Here is a 24,703-nt window from a genome sequence, read left to right as displayed (position 1 = left end):
GGATTTTGGTATCTGTAGGGGATCCTGGAGCCAATAGCTGACAGATACCAAGAGACAACTGTATATTCTGAAGGACTTTTTCTTAGTCAAACTTTATTCTCTATTTAGGAATGGGTGCCCTGCTGAGTGACTTCAACATATACTTCATCGATCAGAATCTGTTAAAAGGGTAGCCTTTCCATTGTAGCAGTTTCAATCAAGGGAGAACAAATTTGGAAAAAAACATTGAGCTAATGATCTACAATATCTGCTACAGAAGATGATTTGATTCCAAAAGAGTATTTAAGGTTTGTTGAGATAGAAAGAAAATGTAAAGAACAAAATCCTAATGAAGAAAATGCAGGAACACTAAATGAGCCCCAAAACTCATATCCAATTTGCCCAAGAAAGAAATGAAACATTTTATTATATGCATAGAATAGAAAAAAAAGAATAAGGTTGAGGTTTTCGTCTATATAGTATTTAAAAATTATAATCATATCTTTAGTATTTAATGATATTCAATTCTACTTTACCACAACTAACATCTATCAATAGAATTACTTATAAAACAAAGACCTTAAGGAGAGAAAATGTTGATAAAGGATAGAATAAATACAAATAGACTTTAGTCTTTAATAAAAAGAAAAAATTACAGATAGGATTAAAAAATAAAATCTGGTACCTTGCTGCCTATAAGAAACACCTGAAGCAGAAAGATATAGACAAATAGTAGGCTAATCTTTTAGTATTAGCTCAATTCTTTGTACTGGTAAATCATGTTTTATTATGTGATTATATTTCATTGTGACATCAGCTGAGGGGTCCTGGATGCAACAGTACCCTAGCAGCAATGAGCACATGTAGTGCCCACATCTTACTTTCTAATACCGTTCTTTAGAGAGGGGACACGGTTCCTTGGAGAGATGCCTGATTGTGGAACTAGGGCAGGAAATACGTTTTCTTTTTTTTTTTTTTTTTGAGATGGAGTCTCGCTCTTGTCCAGGCTGAAGTGCAATGGCATGAACTGGGCTCACTGCAACCTCCACCTCCTGGGTTCAAGCAATTCTCCTGCCTCAGCCTCCCGAGTAGCTGGGATTACAGGCGCACACCACTACGCCCAGCCAATTTTTTGTATTTTTAGTAGAGACGGGGTTTCATCATGCTGGCCAGGCTGGTCTCAAACTGGTGACCTCAGGTGATCTGCCCGCCTTGGCCTTCCAAAGTGTTGGGATTACAGGTGTGAGCTACCGTGCCCAGCCAAAAATATGTCTTAAAGTGCTGAAAAGTAAGGAAGTACTGAAAAGCCCCAAGATATCAAAAACTTATAAGAACTATGGGGTATGCCAGGGGGACACAGGAACCAAATGAAAGCATTCTCGATGGCCAAATCTAAAACAATTTGAGCAACAAAATACAGTAGTATTGGCTTATATCTCAGTATAAAATAAATATCCATGATTCTACACTGATATAAATAAATAATAAATAAGGGAGAAGGGCCATATTCTCCACACAGAAGAATTCTGTAGATATTCCACTCCCAAGGAGGAGGAGGAGCAAACGCTTCAAGTCTTAGGTGTGGGCTATGCATAATAACTTTCTTCCAAGGAGTACAGTCTGGAAATGGGGAAAAGAGTAACTTTATAATGGAGAGACCTGACAAACTCCTCAGCCAAGTAGTGAAGGTCAACATCAGCAGGCATAAATCATGTTGCTAGTGTGTTCACTTGATACCATGTGGTGAGAATGACACTTTAGTAGTCTTCCTCTCAAAACCCACAACCCCAGTGTAACCATGAGGAAAACATTAGACACTGTCCATTGAGGCACATTCTACACAATACCTGACCAGTACTTCTCAACACTGTCAAGTTTATCAAAAAGGAGAAAAGTCTGAGAAACTGTCACAGCCAAGAGTACGGGGACATACTGACAAATGTCATGTGGTACCCTGGATGGGGTCCTGAAACAGAAAAGGGAAAGCCGAGGGAATCTGAAGAAAGCATGGACTTTAAATAATGTCTCATTATTGGCTCATTAATTGTAACAAATATACCATAGTAATATAAGATGTTCATAAGGGAGAGTGGGTGTGAGATGTATGGGAACTATCTTTGCAAATTTTCAGTAAATCTAAACTTGTTCTAAAAATAGTTTATTTAAAAAAACTTTAAGAAAAGATACCTGCAGAAAGAAGGAATAGACTAGGTAGCAAGTGCCTTGATACCCATTGTAGATATAGTAGAGTAAGTCTGCAGAGAAAAACAAGGTGGCTTTTAGATTTTTGTAGAGAATGGGACAAACAGTAGGGGTTTCATTTTCTCATTTATATCATTGCTTTATAAAAAGTTCACTTTGGGGGCAGGAAAATTCATGTAAAATATAAAAGTCAACATTGCCTTCTTAGAAATACTGTGTTGCAAAATACTGTCATTAAAATCTATAGCAATAACGGCTAAAAAAATCTTCACATGTAGATCAAAGAATTCTAGAATCAATAATACTACATTTTAAAGTAGTACCTATTAAGTTTTTGAGAGCACCATCAAAGCTATCATTACCAGAAAATTTATAGTGCTATATTCTTTATTCCAGAAAGGATTGAATATAGAAATGTCCATGTTACCAAGAAAGCAAAACTATAATCTAAAACTTGAGAAAAGATGTCAGAAAACCAAAATAAAGGAGGAAATGGAAATTAGGAAAAAAGTGAATACTGGAAATTGAATAAAATTGCAGTTGTCCTGAAATATTTCAACCAAATTCACATCAACCTTACCTTAAGAAAGAAAAGCAAACTAGCAAAATTAGAAATGAAAATAAAGTTCAATGCAGAGGAGTCTAAACATTTATTAGAGAAAGTTAGCAAAATGAGTAGAGCCACAGAAAGATTTTCTTTGAACTTTTTCATTAAAATACAGTATTCAGTAATTTAATAGATATTAATTGAGCTTTTGGTAGCTGTCAGGCTCAATTAAGTACTGTGGATACAGTGTTGAACTAAACATCCTTGCTTTCCTCACACACATTCTAGAGGAAATAAAACAAATATGCCAGATGGTGTTAGGATTCTGCATTCATTTGTAGGGCTGCCATAACAAAGTATCAGAGACTGAGCGGCTTCAGGGACAAATTAATTTTCTCACATTTTTGGAGGCTGAAACCCTAAGATCAAGGTGTCAGAAGAGCTGGTTTCTTCTGAATCCTCCATGCCTTGCAGATGACCATCTTCTCCTTGTGTGCTCTCACGGTCCTTCCTCTGTGTGTGTCTGTGTCCTGATCTCCTGTTCTTTTTTTTTTTTTTTTTCTTGAGACAAAGTCTTGCTCTTTCGCCCAGGCCGGAGTGCAGTGGCCTATCTTGGCTCACTGAAAGCTCCGCCTCCCAGGTTCATGCCATTTTCCTGCCTCAGCCTCCCGAGTAGCTGGGACTACAGGCGTCCGCCACCGCGACTGGCTAATTTTTTTTGTATTTTTTTAGTAGAGACATGGTTTCACCTTGTTAGCCAGGATGGTCTCGATCTCCTGACCTCGTGATCCGCCCACCTCAGCCTCCCAAAGTGCTGGGATTACAGGCGTGAGCCACCGTGCCCGGCTCTTTTTTTTTTTTTTTTTTGAGAGGGAGCTTCACTCTGTTGCCCAGACTGGAGTGCAGTGGTGCTATCTTGGCTCACTGCAACCTCCACCTCCCAGGTTCAAGCGATTCTCCTGCCTCAGCCTCCTGAGTAGCTGGGATTACAGGTGTGCACCATCACGCCTGGCTAATTTTTGTATTTTTGGTAGAGATGGGGTTTCACCACATTGGTTAGGCTAGTCTCGAACTCCTGACCTCGTGATCCACCCACCTTGGCCTCTCAAAGTGCTGGGATTACAGGTGTAAGCCACCACACCTGACCTAATCACCTCTTCTTATGAAGACATCTGTTATATTGGATTAGGGCCCACTCTAATCACCTTTTTTAACCTCCTCTTTAAGGACCCTATGTCAAAATGCAGTCACATTCTGAGATCTGGGAGTTAGGACTTCAACATATGAATTTTGGGAGTGGAGGGACACAATTTAGACCATATCAGATCATATATTATGCTGTGGTAACAAATCAATCCCAAAAGCTCAGTGATTTGACACAACAAAGTTTATTTTTCCACCATGGAAAACTCACTGAGCCAGGCAACTTCCCAGGACAGCTGACCCAGGCAGTGACTCAGTGATTCAGGCTGTGTCGACTCTGTGGCTTCACCACTGCAACATGTGGTCTACATCACTGCAGCAGGGGAAGACAGAGCTAGAGGGTTGCATTTGGTGCTTTTGCCTAGATGTGTATATGCCCCTTTTTGCTCACAGCCCGTTGTTTATAGGGCCTGACCTAATTGCAAGGGTTGTATGAAGGGAGCTGGTAGCAAATGGATATTTAATGTGCTATAAATATCTCTGCCAGAGATGGCAGTAAGTGCTAATAACAAAAACCAAGCAGGGTAAGGCGACATTGATGGGAGTGCTGTTTCACAAAGGATGGTCAAAGACAACCTTGAGAAAGTCACATTTAAATAAGCTACAAAGGAAGTGAGGAAATGTGTCCGGAATTGGTGGGTTCTTGGTCTTACTGACTTCAAGAATGAAACCGCGGACCCTCACGGTGAGTGTTACAGTTCTTAAAGGCAGCGTGTCCGGAGTTTCTTCCTTCTGGTGGGGTTCGTGGTCTCGCTGGCTCAGGAGTGAAGCTGTGGACCTTCGCAGTGTGTTACAGCTCTTAAGGCGGTGCCTCTGGAGTTTTTCATTCCTCCCAGTGGGTTCGTGGTCTCACTGGCTTCAGGAGTGAAGCTGCAGACCTTCGTGGTGAGTGTTACAGCTCATAAAGGCAGTGTGGACCCAAAGAGTGAGCAGCAGCAACATTTATTGCAAAGAGCAAAAGATCAAAGCTTCCACGGTGTGGAAGGGCACCCCAGCTGGTTGCCACTGCTGGTTCCGGCAGCCTGCTTTTATTCTCTTATCTGGCCCCACCCACATCCTGCTGATTGGTAGAGCCGAGTGGTCTGTTTTGACAGGGTGCTGATTGGTGCGTTTACAATTCCTGAGGTAGACACAAAGGTTCTCCACGTCCCCACCAGAATAGCTAGATACAGAGTGTCACACAAAGGTTCTCCAAGTCCCCACCAGAGTAGCTAGATAGAGAGTGTGGATTGGTGCATTCACAAACCCTGAGCTAGACACAGGGTGCTGATTTGTGTGTTTACAAACCTTGAGCTAGGTATAGAGTGCCGATTGGTGTATTTACAATCCCTGAGCTAGACATAAAGTTTCTCCATGCCCCCACCAGACTCAGGAGCCCAGCTGGCTTCACCCAGTGGATCCCGCACCCAGGCTGCAGGTGGAGCTGCCTGCCAGTCCCGTGCTGTGCGCCCGCACTCCTCAGCCCTTGGGTGGTTGATGGGACTGGGTGCCTTAGAGCAGGGGGTGGCGCTCGTCAGGGAGGCTCCAGCCACACAGGAGCCCATGGAGGAGGGGGAGGCTCAGGCATGGCGGGCTGCAGGTCCCGAGCCCTGCCCTGTGCAGAGGCAGCTAAGGCCTGGCGAGAAATGGAGTGCAGCACCGGTGGGCCGCCACTGCTGGGGGACCTAGCACACCCTCCACAGCCACTGGCCCAGGTGCTAAGCCCCTCACTGCCCGGGCGGCAGGGCCAGCCGGCTGCTCCCAGTGCAGGGCTCATCAAGCCCACGCCCACCCTGAACTCTAGCTGGCCCACAGGGGCCACGCGCAGCCCCGGTTCCTGCTTGGGCCTCTCCTTCCACACCTCCCTGCAAGCTAAAGGAGCCGGCTCCAGCCTTGGCCAGCCCAGAAAGGGGCTCCCACAGTGCAGCGGTGGGCTGAGGGGCTCCTCAAGCACCGCCAGAATGGGCGCCAAGGCCAAGGAGGCGCAGAGAGCGAGCGAGGGCGCACGCTGTCACCTCTCAGAATGGAAGGAAATGTTCTACTCTTGAGGAAACTAAGGAACAGCAAGGAAGCCAGGTGGCTAGACCAAAGCAAGAAAGAGGACGATGGGAAATAGGGGCTAGATCATGCAGGACTTAGAGCCAAACACTTTTGGATTTTATTCTGAATTGGGAAAATATCGGGGTTGACATGGTTTTGAAAAGTCACTTCGTGACTTTGGTTTTGAAAAGTCACTTTTGGCCGGGCGCAGTGGCTCACGCTTGTAATCCCAGCACTTTGGGAGGCCGAGGTGGGCGGATCACGAGGTCAGGAGATCGAGACCACGGTGAAACCCCGTCTCTACTAAAAATACAAAAAAATTAGCTGGGCGTGGTGGCGGGCGCCTGTAGTCCCAGCTACTCGGAGAGGCTGAGGCAGGAGAATGGCGTGAACCCGGGAGGCGGAGCTTGCAGTGAGCCGAGATCGCGCCACTGCACTCCAGCCTGGGCGACAGAGCGAGACTCCGTCTCAAAAAAAAAAAAAAAAAAAAAAAAGAAAAGTCACTTTGGTGATTGTGTAGAAGAAGAAGACTGTAAGGAGGCAAGGATGGAAGTTGCGAGAAATATACAGCAGTCACCTACGTGGGAGATCCTAGGGCTGGGCTGGGCTGTAGCAGGCTCCTGGATGATAGCCACATGCTCTCCTCCTTTCTGAAACCACCAGCACCTCTCTCCCTCTCCTCACACTCAGCTTTTATTTTATTTAACTATCAACAATCAAAGAGAAATTCCACATGCATCTGTTACAGAAACATCAGGAGTTCTGGCTAAGTCTTGCTGCTCACTGCTGAGGAAGAAGACTTTAATCAGGTGTTGCAGCCAAGGAGATGGGAGGTCAGTCTCAAATCCATCTCCCTGACTGACTAAAATTTGGGGTTTATATAGCAGGGAAGAAGTGTAACAATGTGTTAGAAAACAGGAACTAGGGAGTGGTAAGGAAACAAAAGGAAGGGTCTGGCATCTCATTGTCTGAATGTGGTGATCTGGTAAGTTTCAATTCTTTGATACTTTCTGAGAGGCCAGGGGTCCTTCCCGAGAAAGGAACTCAGATAAAACAAATGTTAAGTTTCGAGCTTTAAGAAAAGAAGGGTCACTTTCTATGTTTGGCCAAAAGAACTGTCTATGGGACTATTGGGTCAGTTTCATGTTCAACAACAAATCTACCAAGCTATCTGTATCTGTGGCCTGCCATTCCCTTTCTCTTGTTTTTTCATTATCTAAGGATGACTCCTCCAATCTACTCAAGATTTTCCTTCTTACAGTTGTCACTCTCTTGTACATCCAGTTACTAGAGCATTTGTATTAGTGTATAAATATTTAAACAGAAAACCTCAATCCTGCATCTCTTACCTGCTATGATCCTATTTCCCTGCTCTCCTTTACAGCAAGAGAGCAATGATTGTATTTACTTGTCGTCACCATCTATTATCTCAAGAATCAGGCTTTTAACCCTACCACTTTATCTTAATTGCTCTGTTCCCAAGGTCTCAGTGATCTCTACACTGACAGTTCAGAGGTCAATCCTCATCTGACTCAGCCTCTCAGTGCAAATGACACCTTTAGGCACTTGTCTCCTGAAGCATTTTCTTCACTTGATTAGGACTCCTTTGTTCCAGTTCTCCTCTTACCTCTGATTGCTTCTTCTAAATTTTCTTCTTATCTCTACAGTACCACATGTCTAGCTTTTCAGTCTCTTCTTTTGCTGCAATTATGCAATTCGGACTTATGAACATCCTAGATCGGTGACTTTCAATGATTTTCAAACTGTAGGCCACAACTGTTACTGGGTTAAAATAATCAATTGAGTTGGGAGTGAAAAATTTAAACAGAAGAAATTGTGCATCACACGTAGGAATGGTAAATTTGTTTCTGGAAACTTTTTTTTTTTTTTTTTTTGAGATGGAGTCTGGCTCTGTCGCCCAGGCTGGAGTGCAGTGGCGCGATCTCGGCTCACTGCAAGCTCCGCGTCCCGGGTTCACGCCATTCTCCTGCCTCAGCCTCTCCGAGTAGCTGGGACTACAGGCGCCCGCCACCATGCCCGGCTAATTTTTTGTATTTTTAGTAGAGACGGGGTTTCACCGTGGTCTCGATCTCCTGACTCGTGATCCGCCCGCCTCGGCCTCCCAAAGTGCTGGGATTACAAGCGTGAGCCACCGCGCCCAGCCTGTTTCTGGAAACTTTTAAATTATATACATGTATTTGGTTAATATGTAAAATGTATTTTGTATTTTGGGTTGAGGTCAAAGATATGAAAATAATTCTCTGTGTGATCTCATCCAATCATGTGGCTTTTTGAATACCACTGCCTAATCTTCAATTTATATCTCTATATCTCTCCTCTGAATTCCAGTCTGGTGAACTTGAGTCTGGTGAAACTGTATCTTTATTAAGGTTATTAATAAAAAGGAAAAAGTCTTATATCAAGGCAACAACAACAAAAAAAAAAAAAAAGGAAAAGGCATTTAGATTTGGGACCAGGAAACATGAATTCAAGGTTAGCTCTACCACATAGCTTTGCAACACTTTAGTAGGTTATTGCTAGTTTCTTCCTTTGTTTGCAAGCTCCCCATTAGTCCTTACATTCATCTATTCTAGTGGGAACACTAGTATATCTGTTGTATTAGATTGGGTGCCATTATAGAGCCATGCACTGTACATTTGCCATATATTTTGTCATATATAACACATTTTATTTTATTTTATTTTATTTTATTTTAATGTTATTTTAAGATGGAGTCTTGGTCTGTTGCCCAGGCTGGAGTGCAGTGGCACGATCTCGGCTCACTGCAAGCTCCGCCTCCCAGGTTCACGCCATTCTCCTGCCTCAGCCTCCCCAGTAGCTGGGACTACAGGTGCCCGCCACCACGCCTGGCTAATTTTCTGTATTTTTAGTAGAGATGGGGTTTCACTTGTTAGCCAGGATGGTCTTGATCTCCTGACCTCGTGATCTGCCCGCCTCGGCCTCTCAAAATGCTAGGATTACAGGCGTGAGCAACCGTGCCTGGCCAACACATTTTATTTTTTGCAATGAAACTCTTTAAAGAACTAGAACACGGTTGGGCGTGGTGGCTCACACCTGTCATCCCAGTGAGAGGCGAAGCCAGCTGGACTTCCTGGGTCAAGTGGGGACTTGGAGAACTTTTCTGTGTCTAGCTAAAGGATTGTAAATGCACCAATCAGCACTCTGTAAAAACGCACCAATCAGCGCTATGTCTAGCTAAAGGATTGTAAATGCACCAATCAGCACTCTGTAAAATGGACCAATCAGCACTCTGTAAAATGGACTAATCAGCACTCTGTAAGATGGACCAATCATCAGGATGTGGGCAGGGACAAATAAGGGAATAAAAGCTGGCCATCTCAGCCAGCAGAAGCAACCTGCTCGGCTCCCTTTGCACACTGTGGAAGCTTTGCTCTTTTGCTCTTTACAATAAATTTTACTGCTACTCACTCTTTGGGTCCGTGCCACCTTTAAGAGCTGTAGCACTCACAGCAGAGGTCCGCGGCTTCATTCTTGAAATCAGTGAGACCAAGAACCCACTGGAAGGAACAAACTCCGGGCACACCAGCACTTGGGGAGGCCGAGGCGGGCGGGTCACCTGAGGTCAGGAGTTCGACACCAGCCGGGCCAACATGGTGAAACCCCGTCTCTACTAAACATACCAAAAATTAGCTGGGTGTGGTGGCAGGCGCCTGTAATCCCAGTTACTCAGGAGGCTGAGACAGGAGAATTGCTTGAACCTGGTAGGTGGAGGTTGCAGTGAGCTGAGATCGCATCATTGCACTCCAGCCCGGGCAACAAGAGCAAAACCTGTCTCAAACAACAACAACAAGAAAAAACTAGAGAACATGGTTGATGGGTTGATGTATTTAACCATTTGGTGGGGAGTCAGTGTGACTGGCTCTGGAGATAACACTGATCACTTGGCTCAAGCCTGAATTCTTTCTTCTCTCTTCATGTCCCACAAACTCTAGGAGAGGGTAGGTAATTTCCCTATGTGGGCTAAGGCTAAGGAAAGGCAGTGTATTAGAAGTCCCCATTAACACAGGCAGGGAGGATTTGGAATTAAGCTGTTGCCACGAGGCGAGTATGCCTCTTGGAGTGAGCACCTGATGCCCTATGAGCAATTCCCTTACTGGCTGCCTTACTTCTGTGTGCAACGGTTTCTTCCCAATTGTGCTTTGTTTCCTTGCTGGCAATCCCATTTTTGTTTTTTTTTGGAGATGGAGTCTCACTCTGTCACCCAGGCTGGAGTGCAGTGGCATGATCTTGGCTCACTGCAGCATCTGCCTCCCAGGTTCAAGCGATTATCATGTCTCAGCCTCCCGAGTAGCTGGGATTACAGATGCCCACCACCATGCCTGGCTAATTTTTGTATTTTTAGTAGAGAGAAGGTTTCATGTTGGCTAGGCCATGTTGGCCAGGCTGGTCTTGAACTCCTGAGCTCAGGTGATCTGCCTGCCTCGGCCTCCCAAAGTGCTAGTATTACAGACGTGAGCCACCACGCCTGGCCGGCAATCCCTTCTTGAACTGCACTTCAGGTGGCAAGAATCTGGACCCAGGACCTGGACACGTTCAAGTTGTCAGCTCCCTTTCCCTCAGGACTCCGATCTCCTATACTAATACCCCGTCGCCAAAGACCATATATGGTTAACATTTACCCAACACTATGTATTGGGCACTTAAAAGTGTTATACAGGCATTACCTCATTTTGTCTCGTAACCACTCTATTCAGTAGATATCTTTCAGATAGCTGAAGAGAGGCTCGGAAAGGTTAAGGAAATTGCCTAGACAGTAATGGTTGTGCCAGGACTCACCCTAGCTTTGCCTCCACGAGTGCTGCTTATCGGCCCTGCATAGCTCACAGATCCCTGTTGAACTACGAAGGTTCTGCCGCTTCCTGCAGAAGGATGACAGGATTCCATATCCATAGATCAGTCAACCAACCCTTTGGCTCAACAAGCCTGGTCTAGGCATAAGCTATACCAATGGAAGATATTGGTACTGCCTTCATGGAACACCTGCTGCCAGAAGCAGTAGAGTCAACCAGGTTATGGCAACTGGCCTTGATAACCTATTTTCCACAGTAAAAGACAAATGGAGAAAATTCATGATTTTCTGCTCTTTGTAATACTGTATTCTAAGTGTGTTATAGAAATGGAGATGTTTTGACCTTGCTGATCCAGAGGATATCTTGAGCACACTGTTTTGAACCTGACCATCTGCTCTTTACTTAGCCAACAATTCAAAGTGGTCAGAATTGTAGGGAGGAATTGATTAGCTATATGATAGATCACTCCTGGACAACACAACAACTATGGAATATTTGAGAGGATTTGCTTATAATTCACTCATGGATTTACTAAGAAATACAAATTATTCATCTTTTATGCATGATTATGGGAGAAATAAAATTGGCAGTGGTTGACACTATTTCTGGGAAGTTTGATGTGGGAAAATTGGATTTGGTAGACAGTGATGAAAGTGACAGAGGAATAATGAGAGTTTTATGTGGACAAAAGATGAATGCAGAATCTGGCCGGGTGCAGTGGCTCATGCCTGTATTCCCAGCACTTTGGCAGGCTGAGGCAGGCGGATCACGAGGTCAGGAGACTGAGACCATCCTGGCTAACACGGTGAAACCTCGTTTCTACTAAAAACGCAAAAAAACAGCCGGGCGTGGTGGCGGGCGCCTGTAGTCCCAGCTACTGGGGAGGCTGAGGCAGGAGAATGGCGTGAACCCGGGAGGTGGAGCTTGCAGTGAGCCGAGATCGTACCACTGCACTCCAGCCTGGGCTACAAAGTGAGACTCCGTCTCAAAAAAAAAAAAAAAAAAAAAGATGAATGCAGAATCAAATATTTAGACGTCTGTATGTACACAGAGATGATTCCCCATAAAAATTAAAATACAATTTAAAAGTAAGAAGTCGTATAAACCTCCTTCAAGTGCTTTCTCTGGTTGAGAGGCTATGCTATGGGCATCTGTCTTCCAGTCCAGATTAGGGAGCGAAAGCAAACAAAAATCTGTCAAGGCAAAAACCGTTATTACTTATTCCTTCGCTTTTCCTCCCGTTTGATAGCCTCAGGTAAGAAAGTATTTTCCATCTTCTTCTCCAAGTAAAACATCCTTTTGCCAGACAAAATTTCCTTTTCCTTCCAAAACACTAATATTAATAACATGTAGTAAGGGCCAGGAGACACTAAACGACAAACGCAGAGCTGGGGAAGTCTTTTCGGTTCCAAGCCTAGTGGGTTCTCGCCTGGGCACAGCGAAGGCGTGTAAGCACAGAAGGGCCGCGCCGCGGCAGCCGCTGCAGCCCGCCCCCAGGGCGCTGTCGTCGCCGGGGCAACGCCCCCACCCAACTCGGCCAGACACGTGACGCCCGCGTCACGTGACCTGCCAGTCGGCGTCCTCCCGCTGAGGGGCGTAGGGTGTAAACAGGCGACGCGCTGGCGGAGGTGCGGCCCTGCTGCGTCCACGTCTCGATTATGCTGGAGGCGGGACAGGGCGGTCTCGCCGCCAGCTCAGAGCCCACCTGAGGTAACTCCTGCGGCCTCTAGGATCGGAGATCCCCACGCCGCGCGCAGCCGCCGCCGCTGGCCGCCAATAAGGACGGCCGAGCCCCCGGCCCGGGTAGGGGGTGTGGCTGCCGGCCGCGTGTAGGCTACAGGTGGGCTGGGCTGGGCTGGGCTGGGCTGGGCTGGGCTGGGCTGGGCTGGGCGGGGGCGGCCGCCAAGGACCCATCACTGCGCTGCGGGCCCGTCGTGGAGCCCGCTGAGAGGCAGCGCGACTCCGGGCCGTGGGTCTTTCTGCCCCGGTGCTCGCGTCTTCCCCTGGGGCCGGGCGAAGCGGAACCAGGAATCGCAGAAACAGTCAGCGCTGAGGGCTCTAGGCCGGCCGTCCCGGGTGCCAGGTGAATTCCTTTCACTGAGGAGCTGTGAGAGGTTGGCTCGTCAGCCGTCGTCTTTGACCTGAGTTTGCACATCTGTAAAATGGAAGCTCGGACTAGTGATCCGTGAGGACCTTCCACGTCTGACGTGTGATCTCGAGAGACCTGCGTACATTCGGGGTGCCAGAAGGAAAGCATAGGTAGCTATTTTGCCCTTTAATTGCTAACTTTTCTTTGGTCTTTAAATCTGTTTTCATCTTAAACGATTCGGACTGCTGTCCACCTGGGTGAAGTTTTTAATAGAAAACTTACTGGGTGGGGGTTATAATGGTTTATGTTACCGTATTCATGTTTCTTTAATGCAAGTTTCTTTAATGCAACAAAACCTTTTTTTCTTAAAACCTATTTGGAAGCCCAAATTGAAAAAACAAATAAAAATGGAACCGTTTTCTGCCTCACTATCACTATTCTCACCACCCATCCCCGCGCTAACTACCCTTAAGGACCCCTGAAGTCATAGGTTGTGGAGCTCTGTATGGAGTTGAGGAAATGTTTTGTGTATTTTTTAATTTGATGGGATCTGGAAAATGAATTCTTTGCATGTGTGGAGTTTTCTGTTATTTTTCTCTCTATTTTGTTCGATTGCATGCTATGTAATTAGAGAGACAACTAGCATAACCCTCACATGCCATACTTCGGGGCCTTTTTGGCCCCGAAATTTCTGATAAAGACGTTTCTCTTTCCATCTTTCCTTGCGTCCCAGTCCCTGGGGAAGTAAGTGTATGTTTGTAATAGTGAGACTTCATTCCTCATTGCTGATTTAGTTGCTCCGATACAGAATGGGAATGGAAGACTTTTGAGGCCAACCGAATGGGTTAGAACATACCTGAAAGGCCGGGCGCGGTGGCTCACGCTTGTAATCCCAGCACTTTGGGAGGCCGAGGCGGGCAGATCACGAGGTCAGGAGATCGAGACCATGGTGAAACCCCGTCTCTACTAAAAATACAAAAAAATTAGCCGGGCGTGGTGGTGGGCGCCTGTAGTCCCAGCTACTCGGAGAGGCTGAGGCAGGAGAATGGCGTGAACCCGGGAGGCGGAGCTTGCAGTGAGCCGAGATCGCGCCACCGCACTCCAGCCTGGGTGACAGAGCGAGACTCCGTCTCAAAAAAAAAAAAAAAAAAAAAAAAAAAAAAAAAAAAAGAACATACCTGAAAAACGTGAAAACTCTAAAAAACATGAAAACTGAAGGAGTATGCGAACTCAAGTCGTTGAGAGTCGTGAAATAATGTGAACATGCTCTTGTGTGAAAACTTGAGACCCTGGAGCAAGAGAATTTTGGATTTTGAGAGAACTGAGTTCAGGAGAAAAGGATGTCCTGTTTCATATGGTGAGTGAAAATATAAACAGTATGAGGTGGTAGTGTGTAGACAAAATTATCAGGGTTTTTTTTTAAGAGTAACACATAGTTTCCTAATTGATTTTGGAGACTAGGGTTTTAAGAGATGTACTGAAACTTGAAGTTTAATGTTAAAAGAGGGAAACCATACCCTTTTACACCTTGTCTGCTTGGTGCTTCTGTGAGTTGAGCAAGAATTGAAAGTGGAATGTACTATAAGTGGTACCCGAGGTGACCTAGTGGAAAGGTTTTCTCTTTTCAAAGCCAACTTACTTCCCTGATCTTTGGCTTAAGCTTAGGCAAGTCAGTTCCTTTCTTTGTTTCTCAGTTTCTGCGGAAAAATGAGGAAATTGGATTACTATTCTACCTTTTGGCTCCAGCTAGGTTTGCCAGATAAAATACAGGATGCCTAGTTGATATGAATTTCAGATAAACAGTGAATTTTTGTAAAATTTTTTAAATAAATTTTTACTGTAAGTATTACGTGGGAGCATACTTGTACTAAAAAAAGATTCATTGTTTGTCTGAAATTAAAGTGTAACTGGGCTTGCTGTATTTATATTTGCTAAATCTGGCAGCCTTAGCTCCAACATTTTTGTCTCCTTTAAATTAGTGCCAGCTCAAAGCAGAGCGGGGAATGAATTGATTCAAGCAGCCAAGAAACCCTAATTGTTGTCAGTAGTAGCGTCTGGTTCTTGAGGGATGTTGATTCACTTGTGGTTTGTTTCTTTTTCCCTTATGTAGTAGTTCCATTTCTGCTATAATCACATAATGTTTAGGTTTATACTTTTGGTGGTAAGTAGTTTAAAATATCTGAAAGCAAGTTAAAAATATTGCTGAAATTTCTAAAAGTAACCTCATTTTTTTGAGCCTTGAAATGGTATGTGCTTTTTCCCCCGCTGTAAAAGACACTTTACAACGCTACCTGTTCCTTAGGTTTGTGGTTGACTACAAGACATTTTCTAAAGCCGTGGACTGTTCTGATGCCAAGTAATCAGAAAGTTCTTCTTATGCCTTCTAGTTTTGTTCCCTGTGAATAGGAAAAATTATCACTGTATACACTATAAACATTTTATATTTTATCTGACTGTTGTCAGCTTTGTCTTTGCTGTATTGAAGGGTTTTCAATTTTGGAATTCTTTTTCAAGGAGTGTAATTTTAAACGCTTTCTTTCTTTCTTTCCTTCTTTCTTTCTAACTAGGCCAGAACCAGTTTCTTAACTCACTTGGAAATGCCTGAATTTTCTAATTCATTTTTTCAATCAATAGTCAACAAAAAATTTGGTGTGTTTGGAGAGCCAGGTTGATGATGTGACCGGTGTTCTAGTTCTCCAGGTGCTTATTTCTGATAGAGGAGTTAAAACGTGTAATCTGAGAATAATGTGATGAAGGCTTTGAAGAGGTACAAATGCTATGGAAATTGAGAGGAAGGATGGGTGCCCTTCAGGTTGATACATTGAAGAGAAAATCTCTGGAGGAGGTAGAAGTGGATTCTGGACATAGAGGTAAAGGTGGGATCAGGAAGACAGAGGTGGACAGAACGGTGGAAAGAAACCGATAAGGGCAGGGAAATCTGTCTTCTCAGTTCTACAAAGCATACACTTTGCTGGATTTAAAATACTTTACAATATTGTGTATGTGTGGTGTTTGGTTCACTGTGATGCTCTCATCTGCTTTATATTTACTTTGAACTGCTCTGATGTCTTTCTGTATTAGAGAGACCTTCAGTTGTCAGTGAAGCTCTTTGAAAAAATGTTTATTAAATGTGTCACACATATAAGAGTATGTACTGAAAAAAACAGAATATTACCAATAGCATTGAGACCTCCTGTGTACTTCTTCCTTCCTCTCAAAGGTAACCAGCATGCTGAATTCTGTGTCTGTCATTTCTTTGCTTGCTTTCTTCTTCTTCTTCTTTCTTCTTTCTTCCTCTTTTTTTTTTTTTTTTGAGACAGAGTTTTGCTCTGTCACTCAGGCTGGATGGAGTGCAGTGGCGCTATCTTGGCTCATTGCAACTCTGCCTCCTGGGTTGAAGCGATTCTCCTGCCTCAACCTCCCAAGTAGCTGGGACTATGGGCACACGCCACCATGCCCTACTAATTTTTGTATTTTTATAGAGACAGGTTTTCACCATGTTGGCCAGACTGGTCTGTGTCTCAGGCGTCTGTGTGAAGAGACCACCAAACAGGCTTTGTGTGAGCAGCAAGGCTGTTTATATTTCACCTGGGTACAGGCGGGCTCAGTCCGAAAAGAGAGTGAGCAGAGTGGTGGATTATCATTAGTTCTTACAGGTTTCTCAACACCTATAAGGTGGTGGAGTTAGGAGCAATGTTTTGCGGGCAGGGGTGGATCTCACGAAGTACATACTCAAGGGTGGGGAGAATTACAAAGAACCTTCTTAAGGGTGGGGGAGATTACAAAGTACATTGATCAGTTAGGGTGGGGCAGAAACCAATAACAATGGTGGAATGTCATCAGTTAAGATTATTTTCACTTCTTTTGTGGATCTTCAGTTGCTTCAGGCCATCTGGATGTATACGTGCAGGTCACAGGGGATATGTTGGCTTAGCTTGGGCTCAGGCCTGACAGTCTTAGACTCCTGACCTCAAGTGATCTGCCTGCCTCAGCCTCCCAAAGTGCTGGGATTGCAGGTGTAAGCCACTGCGCCTGGCCTGCTGTCTTGATAATGTTATTTTACGTTATATATGTATATCCTCCCCAAAATATTGTTTGCTTATGCATATTTTTGAACTTTATATAAATGGCATCATGCTATGTGGATTTTTTTCCTGCAACTTTTTAAATTAGTTACTAAATTTCATCCATGTTTTTCTTTAAAGGTAAGAATTTCTCTGGAATATACATCTAGGATTGGAGTTGTTGTTTGTCAGATGTGTACACCAGTAACTTTACTAAATACAAATTGCTTTCCAATGTAGCTGTACTGTTTTACTGTCCTACAAGCAGTGTGAGAGTTCCTGTTTTTATCCTGTCTACATGCTCCCCAGTGTTTGGTATGAGAAAACCATGTATCTATTAAAGGTCTAGTATCCAGAGTAAGTAACCAGAGTATTTAAGGAACTCTTATACCTCAGTCATGAAAAGGAACTCAAAAAAATGGACAAAGGATTTGAATAGACATTTCTTCAGATAAGACATACAAATAGCCGGTAAGTACATGAAAAGATGTTTTACATCATTAGCCACCATGTAAATGGAAATCAAAACCACAGTGAAATACCATGTCACACCAACGAAGTAACTAAGACGGTTACTAAGTGACCGTCTAAGTGACTATCTTAGTAAACTAAGATGGCTATGTATAATAAAATAGACAGGTAATAATAAGTGTTGGTGATGTTGTGGAGAAATTGGAATCTACATGTTGGAATGTAAAGTGGAGCAACTGCTTTGAGAAACAGTCTGGCAGTTCTTGAAATGGCTAAATTTGGGATAAGGGATGATAAAGCAGTTCCACTCCTAGGTATATACCCAAGAGAAATGAAAACATATATCTATGCAAAAATTTGTATGTACATGTGCACAGTAGCGGTAGCCATAATAGCCAAAAAGTTGAAACAACTCAAACATATATCAACTGATGAATGGTTTAAATAATGTGGTCTATCCATGCAGTGGACTATTATTCAGGAATAAAAAGGAATGAAGTACTGACTCATGCTACAAATGGATGAACCTTGAAAACATTCTGAGTGATAAAAGAAACAGTCACAAAAGGCCACTTATTGTGTGATTACATTTATATGGAATGTCCAGAATACAAGTATAGAATTAGATAGTAGATTACTGGTTGCCTAGAACTGGTGTTGGGGTAGGGGGTGGGGAAAAATGGGGGTTTGACTGCTAAAGAGGACTGGGTTTCTTTTTGGGGTGATGAAAATATTCTAAAATTGATTGTGGTGATGGTTGTACAATTCTGTGCATTTGCTAAAAACTATTGAATTGCACACCTGCAAAAAAGCTATTAGTGGAAAGAAGGAAATTTTTTTAACAAAGATGCCATGTTGTATGCCTCCTGGAGAATCCTAGGTGGTAGGGACTGAGACTTGCCTATAGCCATATGACTGAGATGGGAACCATATCCTTTTCATACTTGGAGGCCTTCAGAGGATCCCACAGCTTGGCCAGCAGCTTGACTGCAACCCCATGATAGACATTGACCCAGAAATAACCAGCTAAGCTGTGCCTAGGTTTCTGGCTTATGGTAACTATGAGGTAATAAGTGTCCATTGTTTTAAACTACTGAGTTTTGGGGTAACTTGTGTGCAATAGTAAATCACTCATAAGCAGCAGTGTTGCAATATGTATTTTTTAAATTTTAGTTTTCTGGAAAACTATGGTGGTTAAAGTACTAAATTATAATATGGATTCTTTTTTTTTTGAAACAGTCTCGCTCTGTCACCCAGGCTGGAGTGCAGTGGCGTGATCTTGGCTCACTGCAAGCTCCCATGTTCATGCTATTCTCCCTGCCTCAGCCTCCTGAGTAGCTGGAACTACAGGCGCCTGCCACCGTGCCAGGCTAATTTTTTGTATTTTTAGTAGAGGCGGGGTTTCACCATGTTAGCCAGGATGGTCTTCATCTTTTGACCTCGTGATCCACCCACCTTGGCCTCTCAAAGTGCTGGGATTACAGGCGTGAGCCACCGCACCCGGCCTATAATGAATTCTTTTATTCATTATTTTGTTAACCACAATTCCTCACCAATAGTCAATGATACATTTATTGAGATATTCTGTAAATTACTGGGGATAAATTATACTTAAAATGGCTAAAATTTATTTTATTACAGTTTAAAAAATGTGTAATCTCTGTATAATACAAGTCTTTATCAAACAAAACAGGCAATTTTAAGACGATATAGCAGTACATAACATTTCACATATTGTAATGGCTTTCTGGTAACTTTTATATTTAAAACTTATAAGTGGTATTAATATGTTGGGAGATTTATTTATTTATGACTTCAGCAAAGGCACTCAAAAAAGAATCATTGAGGCAAAACTGCCGTCTCATAGAAGCCAACCTGTTCTTGTAGGAACTATGTGAAAGGAGGTTAAAAAGATTTTTGTTCTTTTCCCTTGAATATTTCTGTTCTTCAGTTGAAGAAATGTTGTATGACTACATGGATAAGGAAGGTGTTTTGAAATTTCATTTAAGAAATGAAGACATGTTTTCACAGTTTGTAAGGATTTTTTTTTTTTACTTTTGACAAAATGAAAAAAATGTATTTATTAGCATGTAAGGATAGCTGAAATGTTGTGTGAAAAAAAGGCTACTGAATTTTCTCCTATGTTTTATTCTAGAGGTTTTATAGCTCCAATATTAAGGTTCATGATCAATTTTTAGGAGTTGATAGGGTGTTTGGTATGAGCTATGGGTCTAGGTTCTTTATTTTCCTTTATGAATACACAACTTTTTAATTTTAATTTTATTTTTTGTCCGAGGAGGCCTTGGGCTCAAGCTAGCTGGTCTAATATATGTTTTTTAATATCATTTGTTGAAAAGGTAATTCTTTCCCTATTGAGTTTCTTCCTCTTTCTCTATCCTTTGCCCATTGAGTTCTCTTGGCATTTTTGTTGAAAGTCAACTGGTGATGTATGTGTGGATCTGCTTTTGGACTCTCTCCTGTTGCTTTTGCTGTCTGTTCTTATGTCGGTACCATATTATCTTTCTTTCTTTTTTTTTTTTTTTTGAGACGGAGTCTCGCTCTTTCACCCAGGCTGGAGTGCAGTGGCGCGATCTCGGCTCACTGCAAGCTCCGCCTCCCGGGTTCACGCCATTCTCCTGCCTCAGCCTCTCCGAGTAGCTGGGACTACAGGCGCCCGCCACCATGCCCGGCTAATTTTTTGTATTTTTAGTAGAGACGGGGTTTCACCGTGTTAGCCTGGATGGTCTCGATCTCCTGACCTCGTGATCCGCCCGCCTCGGCCTCCCAAAGTGCTGGGATTACAAGCGTGAGCCACCGCACCCGGCCTATTATCTTTATTTCTATAAGTTTATGTGAGGTTTGAAATTGGTTAGTGTAAATCCTCCAACTTTGTTCCTTATTTTCAAAAATTTTCTGGGTATTATAGGTCCTTTGTGTTTTCAAAAGTATTTTAAAATCAGCTTGTTAGTTTTTTTTAAAAAAAGAAAACAACTTGTGGTTTCAATTGGGATTGTCTTGATTCTATAGATCAGTTTGTGGAGAATTGCTATTTTAATGTCATCAAACCTTCCAGTACATGAACATGGTATAGCTCTCCGTTTATTTAGTTCTTTAATTTCTTGCAACACGTTTTTTAGTTTTGCAGTGTACAGGTCCTATGCATATTTTGTTGAATTTATTTATACCTTAATATCTTACATTTTTAATGCCATTGTAAATGGGATTAAAAAATCATTTCTCAGGTATTCCTTGCTAATGTGTAAAAATACAGCTGATTTTTGTATATTGTCTTTGTGTCTTGTAGCCTTTCTAAATCCATTTACTAGTTCTGGTAGTCTTTTGGTTGGATTTTCTCCACATACAGTCATTGAATAAAGACAGTTTTACATCTTCACTTCCAATCATGTGCTATTTCTTTTTCTTGCCTTGTTACACTGGTGAGGACCTCAAGTCCAATATTATGATAGAAGTAGTGAGAGCAGACGTCCATGTTTTGTTGTCAATTTGAGGGAGAAAGCATTTAGTCTTATATGTGGTACAAAAAGCACTAACTACAACATTTAAAAAATGTTAAATTGGACTTAATAAAATTAAAACATATGCACTTTAGTAGATGTTAAGGAAAAGAAACAGTATACTATAGATTGGGAGCAAATGTTGGCAATTTATATATCTGACAAAAGACTTTTATCCAGCATATATAAAGAACTTCAGTAAATTAATAAGAAGCTAGAGAACTCAAATTGCAAAATCGGTAAAAAAAAAAAATTTGTGGAGCAACTTCACAAAATAAGGTATTTGAAATTCTAGTAGACATATTAAAAATTTTCAATATATTTAGTTATTAAAGGAAATTATAATTATGAGCAACTTTTTGCCTACAAGAATGGTCAAAATGAAAAAGACTAACAATACCAAGTGTTGGTGAGGATGTAGAGCAATCAGAATTTTACATAAATTGCTGATAGGAGTGTACAGGCACTTTGGAAAACTGTTTGACAGTTTCCTATTAACTTAAACATGCACTTACTGTATGACCTAGACGTTACACCCCTGGGTGTAAAATAAAACCTTAAATTCACAAATGACTTGTACAGCAATACTCAGTGCTTAACACCGGAAACAGTATAATCTTTCAACAAGTCTACAATGGAATATTACTCAGGAGAAAAAAGTGCACCGTGTCACTATATGAAATTAAAAACATTATGCTGAGCAAAAGAAGCCAGACAAAACACTGCATTCTGTAGGATTTGATTCACGTGTAATTCTAGAACCACCAAAACATTAAGAGAGCAGATTAGTAGTTGCCTGAGGTTATAGGTAGGGGTGGGGATTGACTGCAGAGAAGTAAAAGAGAACTTTCTGTGGTGATGGAATTACTCTGTATTTTGGGTGGTGGTTATACTACATATACACTTTTTATACACTTTTGTCAGAACTTCACATTATACTTGAGTGCATTTTATTTTATGTAAATTATGTCAATACAGTTGTTTTTAAAAAGGGTCTAAAAAGCATTTATAGACTGAACATATACCTATGTGTATATATACTGAGATTTTATGTAAAATATTTAAATGTATGTATACTCATAGGAAACGCCTAGGAGGATGTTAAGCAAATTGTTACTAATTATGTCCAGGTGGTGAGAATTTTAGGTGATTAAAAAAAGATTGGACTTTTTATATCATTTGAATTATTCCTTTCAACAAACACATCTTTGCAAAAGAAAAGAAAAAAGTTTTTTTTTTGTTATGTAGAAGTTTGATTATCTAGATGTTTTCAGTTTTCAAATATTGAGTAGATATTACAATATTTATAAATTATGTATAGAATGTAAGTGCTGTTATTCTGTAATCACCAGTTAGGAACAATCTACATTACTTTTGATGCCCTTGGTCTCTCTTCTCTGATCCCATTCTGTTATGTTCCCAGAGACATAATTGCTACCCTGAATTTTGTTTTTATTATTTCATTGCTATAGTTTTACCACATTTGTATCTCTAAGCTGTGTTGTTTTGCCCTGCATGCTGTTGAACTTTATAACTAGAATTGTATTGTGGGTAAACTTCTTTCATTTGCTTTTTTATTCCATATGAGATTTGAGACTCATTCATATTTTTGTATGGCTGTAGTTCATTGGTGTCTCCTTGTCTTACTGTGTTACATTATGAATATTCCACAATTTGTTCTTTGTAGTACTGATGAATGACTGGATTATCCATTTTTTTTTCTATCATGAGCAATGGTGATGTGAACATTGTGCATGTCTTTTTGTGCTCTTGGGCAAGAGTTTCTCTTTGTGTATGGTCAGGTGTATAGCTGCTGGGTTGTAGGATAATACATTTCTTCAACTTTTCTAGAAGTAGTAGTTTTCTGTTGCTGTGTAACTAATTACCACAAACTTAGAGGCTTAAAACAACACACATTTTAAAATCTCATTGTCAGAAGTGCAGTAGGCTTGGCTGGGTTATCTGCTCTGGGTCTTACGAGGCAGAAAGCAAGTTGTCAGTAGGACTGCATTCTTTTCTGGAGGCTCTGGAGATAAATCAACTCCCACGCTTATTTGGGTTGTTGGTAGAATTCAGTTCATATGGTTGTAGGACTGAGGTCCATGTGTCCTTGCTGGATGTCAGCTGGTGGTCATTCTCAGCTTCTACAGGCCATATGTTTCTTGCCTTGTGACCCTCTTTCTTTCTTCATCTTCAAAGCTGGCGATAGGAGGTTGAATCTCTCTCATGCTTTGAATCTCTCTGACTCATATTTTTTTCCTTCTCTAGATGGAGACCATTCTCTGCTTTTAAGGGCCCATATGATTTGATTGGGTCCACTGGGATAATCTAGATTACTCTTTCTATTTTATCTCCATGGTCCTTTCACAGCTATACTCAAATTAGTGTTTGAATAACCAGGGGCAGGAATCTTGGGGGACTATCTATAGATTTCTGACTACCACTCTATATAATATGTTGTTTTCTATAATGGTGGTACCAGTATGCATTTACCTTAGCAGACATTGGAGTTCTTGTTCCATGTCCTTAATATTGTCACTTAATAGTGTCAGATATTTAGGCTGAGAAGTGGTATCTCATGGTGTTTTTAATCTATGGGTCCATATTTACCCATAAGTAAAGATAGTTTTATTTTGTTGCTTTTTAAAAAGTTTTACATAAATAATTTTATTCTGTATGTATTCTCTAACGTGAGATTTTCCCTCAGGTTTGTGCTTTTGTGGTTTGAGTTTTAATAACTACTGTATGATGTTTTATTGTATGAATAGATCACAATTTGTTCATTCTTTCATTGATGAAAATTTAGATTGTTCCTTAGTTCTCCTTGTGAATGTGTCAAGAGAATTTCTTGAAGATATATATATATATATATATATATATATGATTGTATATATGTTGGTAAAATCTAGAAGTGAAAATCATGTGCATCTTCCCTGTTTTACTATATAGAGAGACTTACAAAAAGATTCTTTCCTTTCCTCCTTTTTTTTTTTTTTTTTTGGAAACGGAGTCTCGCTCTGTCGCCCAGGCTGGAGTGCAGTGGCGCGATCTTGGCTCACTGCAACCTCCGCCCCTCCAGGTTTAAGCAATTCTCTGCCTCAGCCTCCAGAGTAGCTGGGATTACAGGCGCGTGCCATCACCTTCCCTCCATTCTTTTTTGCTTTCTTTTGTTACTGCTTTTATCCAATCTGACAAGCATATGTCTTTATTGTCTTTAAAAGAGCTACACAGGTAATGTCACAATGCTAAAAAATTCAAATACTCTAAGTACGTAAAGAGAAAGTCTTATCTAGTTATACTGGATATTTTAATAAAAGTAGCATCATACTACATACAATATTTTGAAATATACTTTTTCACCTAGATCAATACATACAGATCCACATTCTTTTAATAATTATGTAGTATTCCTTTGCAGGTTAAGTTTTGTTTACTATTCTATACTTAGTACCTAGCAATCAATAAATATTTGTGGGATGAGTGAAGAATATACGTTTACATATATTCATGAATTATTCAACCCTTCCCCTGTTAGTGGATATTTAGTGTGCTCTGATTTGTATCTTTTAAAATGGTGTCACAGTGATCATTCTCGTATATATATCTTTGAACATTTATGGGTGTATTCTTAGTCTGGAGCCCTAGAAGTGGAATTGCCTGGTGAAAGGGGATTTAAATTGGATAGTGGCAATTGGTTGTCCCATTTTTATTTCAGTCTGTACTCCCACTAATGGTGTTTTGGTGTTCTTTCACCTATTCACTTGCCTACAACATTATCTATT

General features: G+C 41.7%; 1 protein-coding gene across 6 annotated transcripts in view; it reads left to right on the top strand.

The window, feature by feature from the left end:
- Nucleotides 1-12,348: 12,348 nt before the first annotated feature.
- Nucleotides 12,349-24,703, top strand: part of MARCHF8 (membrane associated ring-CH-type finger 8) — a 157,138-nt gene continuing 144,783 nt past the window's right edge. For 2 of the 6 annotated variants that reach the window (XM_055275293.2, XM_063637435.1), the window contains exon 1: nucleotides 13,880-14,228. The gene's annotated coding sequence lies outside the window, so the exon portion shown is untranslated. Of the gene's footprint in view, nucleotides 13,042-13,879; nucleotides 14,229-24,703 lie in introns of those variants that run through there. The other 4 variants (XM_055275294.1, XM_055275300.2, XM_055275296.1 and 1 more) reach the window with 4 other exon arrangements.

This window comes from Symphalangus syndactylus, chromosome 4 (genome assembly GCF_028878055.3).
Source record: "Symphalangus syndactylus isolate Jambi chromosome 4, NHGRI_mSymSyn1-v2.1_pri, whole genome shotgun sequence".
In the NCBI taxonomy this organism is placed as follows: domain Eukaryota; kingdom Metazoa; phylum Chordata; class Mammalia; order Primates; family Hylobatidae; genus Symphalangus; species Symphalangus syndactylus.
The sequence above is the reverse complement of the archived record's forward strand: the minus strand, read 5'-3'. Positions and strand labels throughout refer to the sequence as shown.